We start from the raw sequence: 16,417 nt of genomic DNA on the forward strand, positions 1-16,417 counted from the left end.
GGCTTGGCGCCCCACCGGCCACCACGGATTAAACGGTGGGCCAATGGACTCCAACAATACAAGATGGAGGTAGCATACCGACCTGGTGCCAAAAACCCCGCCGACTTCCTCTCAAGACACCCAGACCCACACGAAGACGGTAGCGAAGAGCCTGACTCGGAATCCACAAAGGCACATCTGGACATGATCTCAGCTCTCACGTTCCCTCGAGCGCTGACACTCCAGGAAATAGTGGTCGCCGCAGAAGAGGACTCAGTCATAGCCAAGGTGTGAGCGGCTGTCCAAGAGGGGCACTGGCAACAGTTCCTACAGTCTGCCAATTCGTGGTCCGGCCCGGAAAAAGAGAGCCTTATGCACATGTGGAGGGTCATGGACGAGTTGAGCGTCACCCAAACAGGAATCTTACTGAGAGGGCCGCAAATTGCCATCCCTGCATCCCTCCAGCTGCAAGCGACACAGCTAGCCCACGGGGGGCACCAGGGAGTGGAGAAGATGAAAGCACGCATGCGGGAGAAAGTCGGGTTTCCTGGAATGGACGCCTGTGTCGTCAAGATGGTCAGGAGATGCCCCTCCTGCCAAGTTACAAGCGCACCTGAAAGGCCCACACCCATCCACACCGAGATGCAGGGGAAAAGCCCCAGGGAAAAGATTAGCATTGATTTCGGGAGTTTCCCGAATGGCAGAGCCACCTTAGCCATAATCGACAGCTACTCCAAGTACCCTATTGTGGAAGTCGTCAACTCAACAGCATTCTTACAAGTGGGCCCAGTGCTGGACAAGATATTCGCCATGGTCAGATGCCCCGAGAAAATCAGAAGCGACAACGGGCCCCCGTTCCAAGGGCACGAGCTCCGGGAGTTCCTACATCATCATGGCATCCGTCACAGGTGTATCACCTCACAGTGGCCCCAAGCGAATGGTGAAATTGAAAGATTTATTAGGACCATAAATAAGACTCTGCATCGCCATAGCCGAACACGCCGACCCTGAGCAGCACCTCCAGAAATTCCTTCCGGAATACAGGAGCACCCCATAAAGTTCCACACGTAATGTTCAATGGACCCCGCCAGGACGGCCTCCCCCCTGCCCCAGGGTGGACACCCCCTCCATTCGACGAGTAAGGTGCCCTCAGGAGGAGGGAGAAGCACATCCTAACAGACAGTCAGACAAGGAGGGCCGTGTCCCACCAGCTCCAGGAAGGAGACACCGTAATTCTGAGAGACCGGAGGCCTGGTGGGAAGTTTCGGACTCGCTATGAACAAGGGTACTGGACTGTAACTGATGTAAAAGGGACCATGGTGACGGCTGAGAAAGAAGGAGCGACCGTAACTCTCAACATCTTGTGGTTCAAGAAGGTGGACAGTCCCGCCAACATGGCCGAACCAGCTGATGATCCAGCGGAGCAAGAAGCCAGCCAAATGGACACCGTAGGGGCCGAGGGCAGTGACCCGGGGCAAATCTCACTGTCCAGGGCTCCGGAATCGACCAAAGGTACCCAGGAGGCGCCGCCCATGCTCAGTGAACCAGTGGCAACACCCCGACCCAGCCGTGGCAGTCAAAGGTATGCTCTGAGAGACAATCCGCAGCCGAGCACCCAGCTCAGAGACTTCGCATGCCAAGTAAGTGAACTAAGAGACACTTGGGAAACAATCAAGGACTGAGTTTAGATGGGATGTGATGAGTCAGCATGCTAGATGTTGGGCACCGATGCACGCACCAGAAATGTATGTCCCCCGCGCTCACGCCGGATGGCGGAGCGGGAATATAAATAAAAGTGGGCGGGACTGGAAAGGCAGTCCGCGAGTAATCACGAAACGCGTGTGGTGTCTTCATCCCACGAGCAATACTATTTATCACTACCTGCTCTGGAGTCACATATAATATCTGATCAAACGAAATCCCCCTTTACTTTTCAGACATCCTTGGCGGACTTTAACATAATTATTACTTCAGCTTCACTCGTGTCAGGATTCTTAGAAGTCACGGGTGCTTTGATTTTCCATCTTTGTTGCATTTCCTTGGATTGCACATTTTATATGCGTTGTTGTTTTTTTTCTGAAGCCCTATGCTGTAAGTATCAATAAAATTCAGAGACGTGGCATCGGTCATGTCTAATATGAGTTTTGAAACCACTGTAGCTTATGCAACAACAAAAGACAAACGCTTAATTGCGAAAACAAAATTAATAACATTAGTTTAATAATGGCAAATTGTTGCTATGAACTGTGAAGAGGTGCTAAGTGTCGCTCGTTAGAGTGGTAACGCGCATGCTGTAAGTGCAGGATGCACAGTGACGTGCTCGCTTCATACTATGCCTGTGCAAGAACAGTGTCTGGTGAGCTCCAGCCTGTGCTCTTAGTTTCTTCCACTAGGGGTCACATTGAATCACTCCAGTGCCACTTGCAACCTTGGATGGACACGGGCTGCAAGTGCACACTGGAACTTCCATGCTTCAAGTGCCCCCGCCACTCTCTGCTCCCCCAAAAAAAGTTCATCTAAAATATTAAATTATTTTCTGGAAATTATGGATATCATATAGTAATGCCGATCAATAGGAAACCTAGAAATTTGAATAGTGTACGGCAATTAGGATAATACACAGTTACTCCTTACGGAACCTGTAGATTGTTGTCGATTTTACTATTATTTTATTATACTTCAAAATGGTTTGCCTTTTTTAAATACAAGTTGTTCTGTGATTAAAAAATGCACACATTGTTCTGCATGCTGCCCATCTTATTATTAGCCCGTGGGTCAATACAAAGTGCAGCAGAGTTAGCATGGGGCCCCTGGCTATGGAGGACTCTGAACTGGCTTGGAGGATGGAGGTCACTTGCGGTGAGGCGCAGCCAGGGGAGGAAGCGGGTGGAGCAAAGCCGGATGGAGATGTACATAATCAAGATGCCTGTAAAAAGTCTTCAAATGCTACCTCATGGATGTGGAGCAGAGCCGGATGGAGAGGAGGAAGGTGAAGCGCAGATACCCTGCTCTAAAACACCAGGTGAAGAGGAGGAGGGCAACAGGGAGTTGGAGTCCCCTTTCAAGATGGCTGAAAGAGGCATTTGAAGAGAAATATAAAGTGACTTCACGGGCGCCGTGATAATACAAAACAAAAAAACACGATCACTTTGAAGAAGTGCTCATTGTACATAAACAAGATGGCCGTAAGAGACATTCATAGATTCATGCAAAGTGACCTCACGGGCAAAGAAGTGGTCATTATACATAGAAAATAGTGTCAAAGACATGAAATACAATGGCACAAGTAGAAGAGGACGAGTCCTGCGGCAATACTCCATGGGAGTCAACAACTGAGAAAAGGTGGGATACAAAGCAAGCATTATCCAATTAGAAGCAACTTTTTTAAAAGGACACTGGCAAGACACTATCAAAAGCTGGAGGCAGGCTGTAAGCCTACAGAGAGAATACAGCATGTCTTGTGAGACAGTGCATGCCCTGCCAAAGCTCGACCTAAAAATTATGACAAGAAAGGGATGGGTTGGGCTCCTTCTGAGTACAACATTTTGAACATGAACACCATGTCGACTCACAGCAGTGCTGATGGCAGCATGCCTCAGGCCTGAGCACACAGTGGTAACTGCTCAGAGAGGTACCTGCTGCACCACTCACCAGTTAAATCTTCCTGGCATTAGCCGGTGATGAAAGAGCAGGTGAGGTAGGGGGGTCAGTGCCTTGGACTGCTTTAATCTCCAGCAGACTATGCTATGCTTCATGGTGGTTCCATGGATTCTGTGGCTGGCAGCAGCAGGAAGAGACCCCTCATGAGCACTGGCCTCAGCCCTGGTGGGAAATAATCTGCAGGACAGTAAAGAAGATCACAAAGAAGAACAGTTGCCGTTTCTTTTTCCATGTAGACCCAGGATCTGTTGTTCTGCACAGCACAATAGGAAATTCTGAGTCCAACAACAATACCCACCAGTGCAGAAAAGGCAGGCACTGAGGCACCGACATGGACACACCAAATTTGAGGTGTGCTGGCTGCTGCCCTCCAAGCCCCAGCAGAAGAAAAACATGAAGCCTCAAAAGCACCCCTGACATAACTCAAACTTCCCATCTAGACTGGACTGGCCTGGGAAACCCACGCTGTAGCAGAAGCTGCTGATCTCCTCCCCCATGCCCTCACCCTCCGATGACACGGCCATTGCTGAGTGGCAGTGAAGGAAGCAGAGGTGAATTCCAACACCCACTCCTGTGTTGTCCAAATCTGCCTGCCCTGCCCATCGCGATTTAGGTTAATGGAGGGCTTCCAAAACCACCTTGGGCCTTTTGATTTACTGCCAAAAAGTAACGTTATTCCCAACTGTAGGAAGGTGGAGTATTATGTGGTGATGCTGGTTAGGCTTCACCACGCAATACTGTCACAAACCCCAAAGATGGTCCTTGGATTCACACTAATAAATCCTTAGCTCAGTCCTGGTAGTGTAGCAAAGAGCAGTCAGGCTTTACGAGAGGAACAAGTGTTAAGCATTTGACACAACAATTTTTATCTTTTATCTTAATTTAGACATCAAAATGAACATAATAGCATACATATAATCGGAGTTATAGATTTTTGTAGCAATATAAAATCAGTGCAGAATAAAACAGTGAGACTTTATCATTGCAGTCAATGGGAAAAAACACTAGAGACAATGGGTTACTTGCAGGTCCAGTTGTGTGGTATCCTTACAGGGTAAGGGTGATTCAGGTCCAGGACCAAGCCATGACAGTCAGTTCAAATTTACCTGACCCAGGGAGCCCAGATGCAGTTGTCTTGGGTGTCCCTGGTGCTGAACGGGAGTCAAGGGAGAGATGGTTTTACTACTGAAACGTTGCTGCAGGGAAAGAGATGCAAAAACACAACAGCATGGTTGCTGACATCGGTCGAAGCTCAGATGGAGTTCAATTCAGGTGCAGCATCAATTGAAGAGATTGGTTGATGGACTGGTGACCAACAAGCCTTGGTAATGGTAAGTAGAGCAGAAAGTTACTTTGACGTCCAGTGGTCCCGGGGAATGCAGTAGCTGCCTTTAACTTTGTGGAAGGTAGGACTACAGTTCCCGCAATTCACTAGACCATCTGGATATGGGTGATCCCTCGTAAGGTCCGATAGCCAGTGATTCTTTGGATGCAGAACGTTGTTTTACCTGCAGTTTGCTGGGGACTAGTGCCACTAGTCCAAGGGAGTCTGTGAGAGCTTCAAGTTTCACAAGGGTCCCTCTGTCTGGGGGAACCAAGAGATAGCGTAGGACGAGTTTCCATCAGACAATTCCAGGAGCGTTGACACAGGTGTACGGTATCCCTCTTTTGACTTGTGCAAGTTCTGTTGTCGCTGACACAGGTCTCTTCTCCTGTCTTCTTTGATGCAGGTTGTTCAGAATTTAGGTTCTGGTGTCAAGGGTGTTCCTTAAATCTTAGATTTAGGGGATTGGGTTGTGGGAACAAGTAGCCAATGGGCTGCTGGTCCCTACAGCTAGTCGGCTCCTGAGATGACCAGATCTGGGGGTCTGGGCGACCTTTTCTTCCCAGAACCCTATTTTCTGACACTTTTAAGAATGGCAGAACCCTTCTTCCAGTATACAGACCCGGCTGACCACCCTGGAGGTTTGGCTAGCATTCTAGGGGTGTACACCACCTTGTCTATCTTAATTTCCCATCTCCCCAGGTAAAATGTGCCTGGGGCAGGAGGAGGGTTGTTTCCTACTCTGGGAGTCAAGCCTGATGCATATCAGAGGCAGTGCAGTCTTTGAAGCTCACCACCTTGATGTGCCACTTCACTAGCCTGCCTGGGAGGGAGGAGGTGTGACCTCCTTCCTGTCCAAGCCTTTGTTCCTGACTCCTGGGAGGGATTACTCGGCCTGGCAAGAGGTTAGAATCCTGTCTTGGCGACAGCAGCATGGGAAGCACGGGATTGTCAGCCAGACCACAGAGAAGCTGGGGCATCCAGGTGGGCAACCTCTAAGGTAGCCACCTGGATGCATGCCACATCGCTCTCAATGCAAAATTCATGGATGCACATTGTTTGATAAGAAACACTTCATATTTAGGCAGTATCATAATGAAGCTGCCAACCTCAGGTTTATCTGGGTACCCGCCCATGTTATCCTATGGACCATGTTTCATTTATAGTGTCCTTTAATGGTAAAGGGCACTAGAGGGGCAGATAAGCTTGCATTTACATGTCCACACCTTTGATATAACGCAACCTGCCTCCAGGGCTTTCGCAGGCCTTCCTTAGGGATGACTGGCATAAATCAAAGACTGTGCATTGACTTTGCCACATATGATGAGGGTAGAGTTGAGTTTGAGCAGTTTGCACTGCTCCTGCAGTCTGCAATGGCAAGCCTGCACTTAGTAGTTTATTTGGGTCCCTCAGGGTAGTACAAACAGTGCTGCAAGCCCTGGGGAGCCCTTTACAACCAATGCCCTGGGTACCACTGGTATCATATACTAGGGACTTATAGGGGGGTAAAATCCTTGTCAATTGTGATTGCCAACTTATTTATCACAGGTTTAGGGATAGAGCACTGGCACTGGGGCCTGGGAATTACCATCAGCATTGGAGCAAAAAGGGGAGGGGGAGGGTAACCATACAAAAGGGTACTTTCCTACACTGACAGTAAAAGAAACTGTGACCATCGTAGTGATGTCACTGTCATGGATTATGCCTCCAGGACAAAGAAATCCTCGCCCAGCCACACACATGTGCAGGAGGCCACCACCTCAACCACCACACCTCTTCCAAAACAAATAAAAATTCTGACTGCTTTGTCACTGAGCAGCAACCATAATGTATTTCCTGCTGCTTATTGTTTCACTGTTTCCTCTTATCTGTTTGTTTTTCCCCTAGACTTGTAGGACAATGCCCCCTCCCCTTGGCCCTTTAACACAAACCACCCCTGGTATTTAGTAGCTTCTTTAAAGAGCTCAAAGTACTCCTTTGCATTTGTTTAGCTGGCCTTCACGTTTTCCTTTTGTGTGACTACTGCTATGCCACATTTGTTCAAAGCAACTTCTCCAGGCTCTGCAATGAAGGGACCAATGATAGGATAACCATCGACGTTTGGTCGATGGCATCTTTATTTGAGTTTATTTGGATTAATGAGTGATTGCACAAGTATGCCCACTCTGACACGTCTTCTAAATCATGATACAAATCTGACCTGGCGCTCAATCTGTACATGCATTTGAGATATGAATGATGGTGCAAAATCTAAACATATACCGAGGATTACTAAGTGATAGCCACAATTTAAAATATGCACTACATACCTCTGAGCAATACATACAATATCAAAAAAATAGTTAGAATCACTGACTGATCCTGATGTTATAGACATGACCTAAGCATTTCCGAGTGGGAGAAATCTGAAGAATGCAAGAAGGTAGTAGTTCTTGGCATACTGAGAACATCTTTGGCACCATGGACCCAGTCCTGCATAATGATTGTACAGACTTAATGGAAGTAATTCTTTAAATATCGTAGGCACTCTTGGCATGATGGTGCCCAGTCCTGGAGTAAAGATTGCTCTCAGTTAGTATTAGCAATTTTCTGAATTAAAAAAAAAATTATAGTACTGTTCTCTCAGACTCCAGCTTGTGAGATTGATGTAACCTCTCTGTTTCCAACCATACTCTCACTTACACATTCGAGTCCTCAACCAGTCAATTAGACATCCATTCATGTACTCAGTTATTCAGTCATCCGTCCATGCATTCACACACTCATCTATCCATGCACTCGAGCATGAATTATCTAGGCACTTGGTTACTAGCTCTCACTAATCTATTCAAATATTGACTCATTCTTCTGTTCATCCACTCACACATCCAGAGCACCACAGGCAAACATTTGCTCATCAATTAAAAACCACTTCCACTTATAAAATAATCATACATATTGACTTTGCCTATGTTTGGTTCATATTGTACACTGGAATGGGACATGTTACAATATATTTCACATAGTTACTATCACTGCGATTTTGCAATGTATTTGTTTCATGTCACTGGGCATGGTTACAATTTATGTAATCAAACTGTACATTCACACACCGTAGGTCACATATGCATTGTGCAACCATCTGCTTCACTGCACATATCATGGTGTAAATCACAATGGGCGGTTAATATGGTTATTCCTTAGTCTCTGGTTCTGATGCTAAATTCTCACCTTGCACATTTTACATGTGATATGCCACAATCTAAATGTAACTTTACACGATACGAGACACTATTTGTAATTCACCCTCTAGGTGCCCATACTAAATACTTTATTCTGTGCTCCACTGGGTATCGACATTAGGCAGTTTAAAGTCAACTGGCCACCTTTGTTGGTAAATTAAAATGTTTTACAGTTTACAAAGTTCTAAAGGAAGAGCTAAACAGTTTCTTGAAATTTATGTTTTTAACATCACTCTAGATTCGTTAGACATTTGTCCAATAATGAAAGACTTTAGAGTGTTCAGGGCATGTTTGTATACATAGCAGTACAAATCAATTTAAACGTTTTAGCACAATACCATTGTGATAGAGAGTCTGTGCCCCTGAGAATACTGTACCTGGATAATGTGCACATCCATCTCCACTTTCTCTTTATCAGCATCAAGACATGTTGGTTTCAGAAGTTCCCCAGTTGTGTGATCCTGGGCAAATCACTTTGTCTCCTTGCACCTCATCTGCATAATGGTATTGGGAGTGACAGATAGTGATTGAGGTCACAGTGCGTGCTAAACAATAAACAATGTTTAAGACTTCACTAATTAGCAGACACAACTGCAGGAGCAAGAAGGAATTCATTAGGACACTAGTCCCTGGTTTTTAAATCTCCAGCTACAGTGGTTTTCTTGTTTTGACAGTTCTAGTGTTTTCAGTTTCCAAATTTTCTTGATGTAGAGTATCTAGGAGATCAAAAGGTTGGAGAAACGAACTTGCATACTTGTGGCATTTAACACTTTGGTTTAGGGTTTCAAGGTTGTCATTTGCCACCAGGGCAGTAGGAATTTATATTGAGCTTAAATATATGTTTTTCCCCTTTCATGGAGGTTAAAAATAATTGACAGCGCAAGGACTCTGCCGATCCAGTCCAGGTTTTCACGACTGCTCCCGCTGAACGCCGCATTCAGAGCAAGGGCAGGAGCGAGAGCGGGTGCAGAGGACGCCGCTCCGCTCCTCGCTGACTTCACGCTCTTACATTGATTCATCTTGCCGAGCCCATCAAGGCCGTGCGGCGCCCCCCGCGGCCCCCGCTGTTGCTCCCGCTCCTGTGGCTGGTATCTCAGGCATCAGAACTTGCTTGGCGGAACCCCGGGTGGAAACACCGGGCTGCCGGTGTAGCCTGTGCGTGTAGCCTGAGCGTGGTGCAGGTATACGGAGCTCTGTTGGGAGCGCGGTAGTGGAGGAGAGAACAAGCCTGAGGAGCCGGGCCAGAGTGAGTGCGAAAGGCAGAATGGATGCGGCGACTGGTCCTTGATACCCTTACCCAGCATATTATTAGCCAAAACAAAGGCAAGAGCGAATTATATGCCTTCAGGTCAGTTTTAATTACTAGTGCTTGCCCCATTTTTGTGAAAAGTTTACTGTTGAAGGACCAAAAGTTTAGCATATACCAACGGCAGTATCCTAACATTAACTGTGAAAGTTTGGCTATATACCAGAGCCAGGGACGAGACTGACTGAGATTTAAATTAACGCCACAGCTTGTTGAAAAATATAAAAAATGGGCCCAAAGCGTAAAGTAAAACAAGGTAAGGAAGCCAGGGAAGACAATCTGGAGACGAGTGAGATACTGGTCATGGGAAGAGAGTCAGGAAAGCCAGGCCTCCCCCGAGGATACCAACAAGGGACGACTCAGGAAGTGGAAAGTTAAAAGAGTGACAAAGCAAGCCCCGCAAGCCAAAAAGGGGTGTACCTCAATCTCTATTACGAAAAAGAACACGGTAACTACTAACCCCATTATGGACTTTGTGGGCAAACATTACAAAGTATCAAAATTACCGGTATACAATCTGGAAACTGAAGAGCCTCGATCCAAGAATGGAAAAAATGTAGAAATGGAGGAAATAATTCAGGTGGAAAGAAGCAAGGGAGGTGCTTCAGAAGAAGAAGCGAAAGAAGAGATAGAGGACCACCTGTTAATAAATTTATCACTCGTGAGCCAAAATCCTGTAATGGCGGCACCACGGCTATCATCATCCCCCAACTTATTCTCCCAGCAAATGGCAAGGAATGAAGGGCCAACAGGAAGGGAAACCATTGAGTCCAGTCCTATTTGGGGGGGAACAGTTAACCATCCCCTACAACAGTATGGGGAGAAAAGTTACCAGCAGGACATAGAAAATACAGGGAGACAATTAAGATATGAGAGAAACAGCCCCCAGGACTCGGATTTATCGGTTCCAGCCACGTCATCAATATTGGACTTACTACTAATGCTACAAAAAACCCTTCAGGGAATTTTAGAAGTATCAATGCTGAACAATGGTGTACTAAATTCCCAAAAGACAACCCTAAAAAAAAAAAATCGAAGAAGAACTAACAGGAATAAAAGGGCAAATGCCTTGTATGATAAGCCCAGTAGTGACTTCCCAGATAACAGATCAAAGCGTAGTGTGTGCGTTGAATGAACCACAAGAGCTACCAGATAATGTGTATATATCCAAGAGACCAATGCTGGTAAAAAGGAGATGGGAACATGCAAGGGTCCGCACTCAAAATAGGCCATGGAAAAAGAAGGTCCCGCAGATAGCGGTAAAAGAAAACAAAAAGAAAAAGGTAGCAAAGGAAAAATTAAATGTTTCGGCTCAGACCTTCGTACCATTAAGACCCCTAGTGTCAGATGCTAGAAGGAATACACCAACTATCCAAAAGCAGGATTGCGGCAGTAAGGCCGCAAAAGAGATGGCTCGAAAAATAAACCCTGTAAACCAGAAAATAACGACCTGTGTAAATACAGAATATACAGAGTTATAAGGCAAGACCAGTACAACCATATGAGCAAGTAGTAGGGACCCCAGGGAGGGAAGGGAGTAGGCAGCGAAACATAGCGTCCCCTGAGAAAGGTGGGGGGACGGGTAAGAATAAATGGATATATTTGGAACCGGTGCACAGAGGCCAAAGGGTTAAGAACACGAGGAAAACTAATCCCTTAAACAGATCCCAAGTTCTGTCAATCTTCTCCAAATGTATAAGCCTGAGTGGGATTGGCTCAAAAGATCTGAGACAGGTAGGGTTTTTAGAAAGCACAAATGGCAGGGAAATAACAAAAGTATTACTATATTCAAACTTAGTAAAAAGGGCAATTGTGGAAGCAACCAGAGAGATATACCAAGGGGGAGTAAGGGTGATTCCAGAAAAGGACCTGAGTGAAGAAATACAATCGGGAAGGAACTTCTTAAAATACCATGCAGGCCTAGGGAGACGTCAGGTGTGGCTGCATAAGGGCAACGAAGAAGAGAGTAGCTGCCTGAATGTAATGATAAACAATACAGTAAAGGAGGACCCGTGGGGGAATTGGAGTCAAATAAGCCCCCTAGATGACTCCTCGGAGAGGTTCCTGGAAGGAGCGGGCGAGGTTGGAGGCTTAAGTGAGATAGAATAGGAAGTGGGGTTGCCGCAATGCCTAAGTCTCTTATCATGGAATATAAATGGGCTAGGCAATGAGCTAAAACAAGAACAGATAAAGTTGTATGTAAACAATGTAGCAATTGCCTGCTTACAAGAGACTTGGGCACGTGGCGAATCCCCTTGCTTTGAGGGTTACCACCAATTAAATCGCCTGGCCAAAAGACAAAGATATGGCCGCCCCTCGAGGGGAATTATGACGTTAATCTCCACAAAACTTTTAGGAAACGTAGAAACATTAAAAGTAAATTGTAAATGGCTATTGGTTTGTAGGTTAAATGTTTTGACCTTGGATAAAAAGTGTGAAAGGATAATTGTGATGAATGTCTATATGCAGTGGGACAATATGGGAGAATATGTAACTGAGATGAAGAATTTTAAAGAGGACATAGACTCCCTATTAGAAAGGTATCCCTCTGATGTTCTGTTAATTGCGGGGGATTTTAATCACAAGTTATATCCAACGAAGGCGGATTGTTGGCATGCAGAATTATTGGATGCCTATGGAATTAAGTACGCTAGTTTCCCAGTATATGACCCCTCGAAACAGGACCTAGATCTAGTTAATTACCTAGGGGAAAAGGGCCTATTTTGCTTAAACAGCAGATTAAAAACAGACAGCCCGGCAAAGAAGACCTTTAAAAAAGGGGCACAAAATTGCCCAATCGATTATATTTTTACACTAGCCTGGAACATGCCTCTTGTGCAGGAATTTAAGTTACACCAAAATGAGGTTAGTGACCATAATGCGCTGCAATTAACGATACAAGGGGGAAGGATGGAACCCAGAGAAAAAGTGATCCCCAAGAAGTAGAATATCCCAGACGGGCAACAACAAGACTAACAGATGAGTACCAGGAAAAGTTAAAGGCCTTCCAATTAAAGATTGATCTAGAAAATTCTGGGAGAGTAAACTTTGAATGGTATGAGGAGAAGATAGCTCAAGTAGTCCAGTGCCTTAGAGTAAAATTAAAAAAGAATAATAGGAAAGGCACTTTAAACCGGGCAAGTCAAGTAAAATGGTTTTCAATGGACTGTCAAATTAAGAAAAGAGAGATAAGGGCAGAAGCCAGAAGGCTAAGGAAAGAGTTTAATCAAGAGAGGCAAAATCACCTCACTAAATTAAAACTTGAATTTAAAAGGATGGTCTCCGATGCAAAAAGGGCACATAAAGAGAAATGCTGGGGGGATCTACTGGAGGCAATAGAGACTAAAAACTTGAGACAATTCTGGAAACTGGTAAAACTAGCATCGGCCCCACAAGTTGAGGAAATGAAGTGTGCAGTAAGTGAGGCAGCCTGGGATAAATACCTAAGGCAGCTGTATGGACCACGTACATCAATTGGGGACACAGAGCCCCAAGGTTGGCACGAACCCGCAGAAAATTTTAAAGCAGACTTTTCGGAAGAGCAAGTAGAAGCTACAATTAAAAAACTGAATTTAACTCGGGCCGCAGGACCGGATAATCTCCCAGCGATAATATTAAAATCACATACAAAATGGTGGGCAAGGTTCCTATCCCAGCTATTCCAAGTAGTATTAATAGAAGGTAAAATGCCATCAAACTGGAAGGGCGCAATAATAAGGCCTATTCATAAAAAAGGCAGTATAGGTGAACCCCAAAATTATAGCCTGACAAACCTCCTGGATATTGGAGAAAAGGTATTTGCGAAACTTGTCTTAAATAGACTAAATACCTGGGTCAACGAGTGCGCAATAATACCTGCAGAACAGGGAGGGTTCAGAGAAGGACACTCTACAATTGACCATTGCTTCTCCCTATGGGCATTGGCAAGGAAGTCAACGGAACAGAACGGAAAGCTCTGTTGCTGCTTCGTTGACTTCCGCGCCGCCTTTTACTGAGTTGACCGGGAATGTCTCTGGGAACTATTAATTAATAAAAACATCCCAAAAGATCTGCTGAACATATTAAAAGAACTACATAGAGGCACCTGGGCCCAAGTAATTAGGGATACGGAGGGGTCACTAACACCAAAAATACCTATTGAAAATGGCCTAAGACAGGGCTGTGTACTGGCCCCCCAGCTATTCTCCATATTTCTATCTGACCTACCTGAGGGCTTAGAAGTGGAGGGCAGTGCCAGCCCCAGGATGAATGGCAAAAAGGTACTGTGTCTCTTATATGTGGATGACCTGGTAATAGTAGACCAGACGGAAATAGGCCTTCAAAGGAAGTTGAAATTTTTTAAGGAATACTGTGAAAAGAAATTTTTAACGGTAAATCTAGATAAGACGAAAATGTTATGCTTCGGGAAAAAAGCGAACAAGTTTAATTGGTTTTTAGGTGATCTTAAATTAGAATCTGTAAATGTAAATGAATACCACTACCTAGGTGTGTGGTTCGACAAAACATTAAACTGGCACACACACCTAGAAGCCCAAAAAGCGAAGGCACTAACAATTGCCGGGCTAAAAGTGTTTAACCGTGACTATGGGGATATGTCCCATCGTCCCTTATTAAAGGCTTTCAATGCAATGATACCATCACAAGTACTCTATGGTGCAGAAATCATTTAATTGAGCGGTAAAGATGTCTGGGACCTGGAGGAAGGAAAATGCTTGAAAAACCTTTTATCACTGCCCCCATCAGCAATGATCCAAGCACTAAGATTAGAAATAGGAACAATGGCGTGGGGAGTACAAGTACAAGTAGCAGCAATTAGATTTTGGAAACGCCTGGAGAATGATAACCGACAAGAAATTGCATATTGGTGCCGTAACGAGATTCAACAAAGTAATTTAAGTTGGGCAAAAAGGTGTAGTAAGAAAGTGGTACAGGCCGCAGAGAATACAAAAGTGGTCCTATGCCGAGCGTTACTCAAGATAGAATGCACAAAAAAAGAGCTAAAGTATAATGGTCAAGAAGCATCTAAAAGGGCAGATAAGGAATACCTTAGTAAGAAAAAATCAGTAAAGTTTATGATGAACTCCTGGGTAAAGGAAAATTGGTTCCCTTATTTGGATATCTTACCAAATCCCTGGTATAGACAGGAGATCCTAAGGTTCCGTATTGGGATTAACCCATGGATAATAAATAAAGGAATTAAAAATAAAATGCTCGATCCCAAAGGGTGCTGTAAATGTAATCTGGGAACAAAAGTAGACTCAGTGCATATTCTGTTGGATTGTTTAACTATCCTAGAGCAACGCAAACTTTGGCTGCGTCCAATATTTGTAAAATATGGCATAAGAAACCGGGCACAAGCGATCGATGTTATTACATAAAAATGCCCAAAATAGAAATTGCAATCGCCTTGGGGAAGTTCATAAAGGCAGTACAGAGTTTTATACTAAATTAGAACTGATATTTTAGAATTTTAAAATGAAAATTTTTTATATCTTGTCTAGAACCGGTTTTATAATTCCGTAGGGAATAGACCCAACAATATAGAAGTGAGTCTTATTTATTAACTGACATGTATAAAGGCTGAGAGGAGTTTAATCTGGTTTTAACTTGGTCTGAATATCTAATTGGAAAAACTGTTTATGAGATTGATGTGAATTAATTTTAAATTATACTAACTGTTTTGTATTGTTTAAAGATTGTGATCTAATAAACATATCTTTGATTGATTGATTGATAATTGAAGTCCTACATTCTCAACTCCCTTGTGGGTTAATCTTGGTTTATATTCTGATGATCAAATTTACATTTTACAGAGTTGCAAATTAAGCTTTTTTTATTGTTTATTGTGACAGGATCCTGATGAAAATTCATGTGCTATTACAGGAGTCTAACTATTAACATCTGTGTTCTGCACTCAATGATTGATTCTTAAGATGATCATTGGATAGATATTAGAAACCCGGAAGACCCACTGACAGTTTTACCACCCAACTTTACCAGCCTGCTGTTAATTTCAGCCCATACATGAACAAGGATTTGCAAGGATCACTACAGAGAGGAATGTGAAGGTGGCTTTCTCAAATAATGAGGTGGTAGCCACAAGTCTTCAAAATGAAGGAAATGTTTGAGGTCGCTGTTCAGTGGGGCACAAGACTTTAAAATCTGGCAGTAACCTCGAAAATCAGGGAAAAATCGTAACTTTACAAGGAGGTCATTCAGTAGTCTAGAAGGATGATCAGAGAAGTGTGATCTGAAGTTAAGCAAAAGCGCCAGTATTGAAATTATATACTGGAAATGTGAATGTATTTTCTATGATGAATAAGCAGTAGAGGCTTCAATTACTTGTTTTTGTTACACCTGGTTGAGGAAAGTCCTCAGTGAAATGCCAAGTTTATGAAATTTGCTCACCTGTTAATTTTAATGTCTACACGGCATGGACAGACCTAGAAAGCAAAAAAGGACCATTTAATTCATTGGTAAAATAGTTTATTGAATCATTAGAAACTCCCTAGGCTTTGATTGGGATACATTGTCCTTCTACTTTTTAAAGGTAGTTGGACATGACAACCCTCAAATCTCAAATATTTTCAGAAATTTATTTTCAGCCAAACCAGAGTGTGGCAGGTTGAAGAAGCTTGTTTTATGATGAAACATGCTCTAAGGAACTTCCATTTATTCAGGCAGAATTGTAGTAAATCAATTGTTGATATTGTTTGGGAGTGCCCTACACTTGGAGTTCCAATGTCTAAACCAGTTTGTTTTACATGAATTTGAGAACATTTCAAATGCTATGGGATATGTTTTAGATATTACACAAATGTTTCACAATCTAAATGTTGGATTTATAATTTTTGATGGGAGGATTTACAATATTAGATTGTGACTTTGCACTGCAATCATCTGCGAAAACTGTACAGTTAGAATCTT

At 44.0% G+C, this 16,417-nt stretch overlaps 1 protein-coding gene across 2 annotated transcripts in view; it reads left to right on the forward strand.

The window, feature by feature from the left end:
- The window catches only part of LOC146862126 (prostaglandin reductase 1-like), a 291,511-nt gene that overhangs the window by 126,830 nt on the left and 148,264 nt on the right, over positions 1 to 16,417 (forward strand). The window lies entirely within an intron of this gene.

This window comes from Triturus cristatus, chromosome 2_2 (assembly GCF_964204655.1).
Source record: "Triturus cristatus chromosome 2_2, aTriCri1.1, whole genome shotgun sequence".
Classification (NCBI taxonomy): domain Eukaryota; kingdom Metazoa; phylum Chordata; class Amphibia; order Caudata; family Salamandridae; genus Triturus; species Triturus cristatus.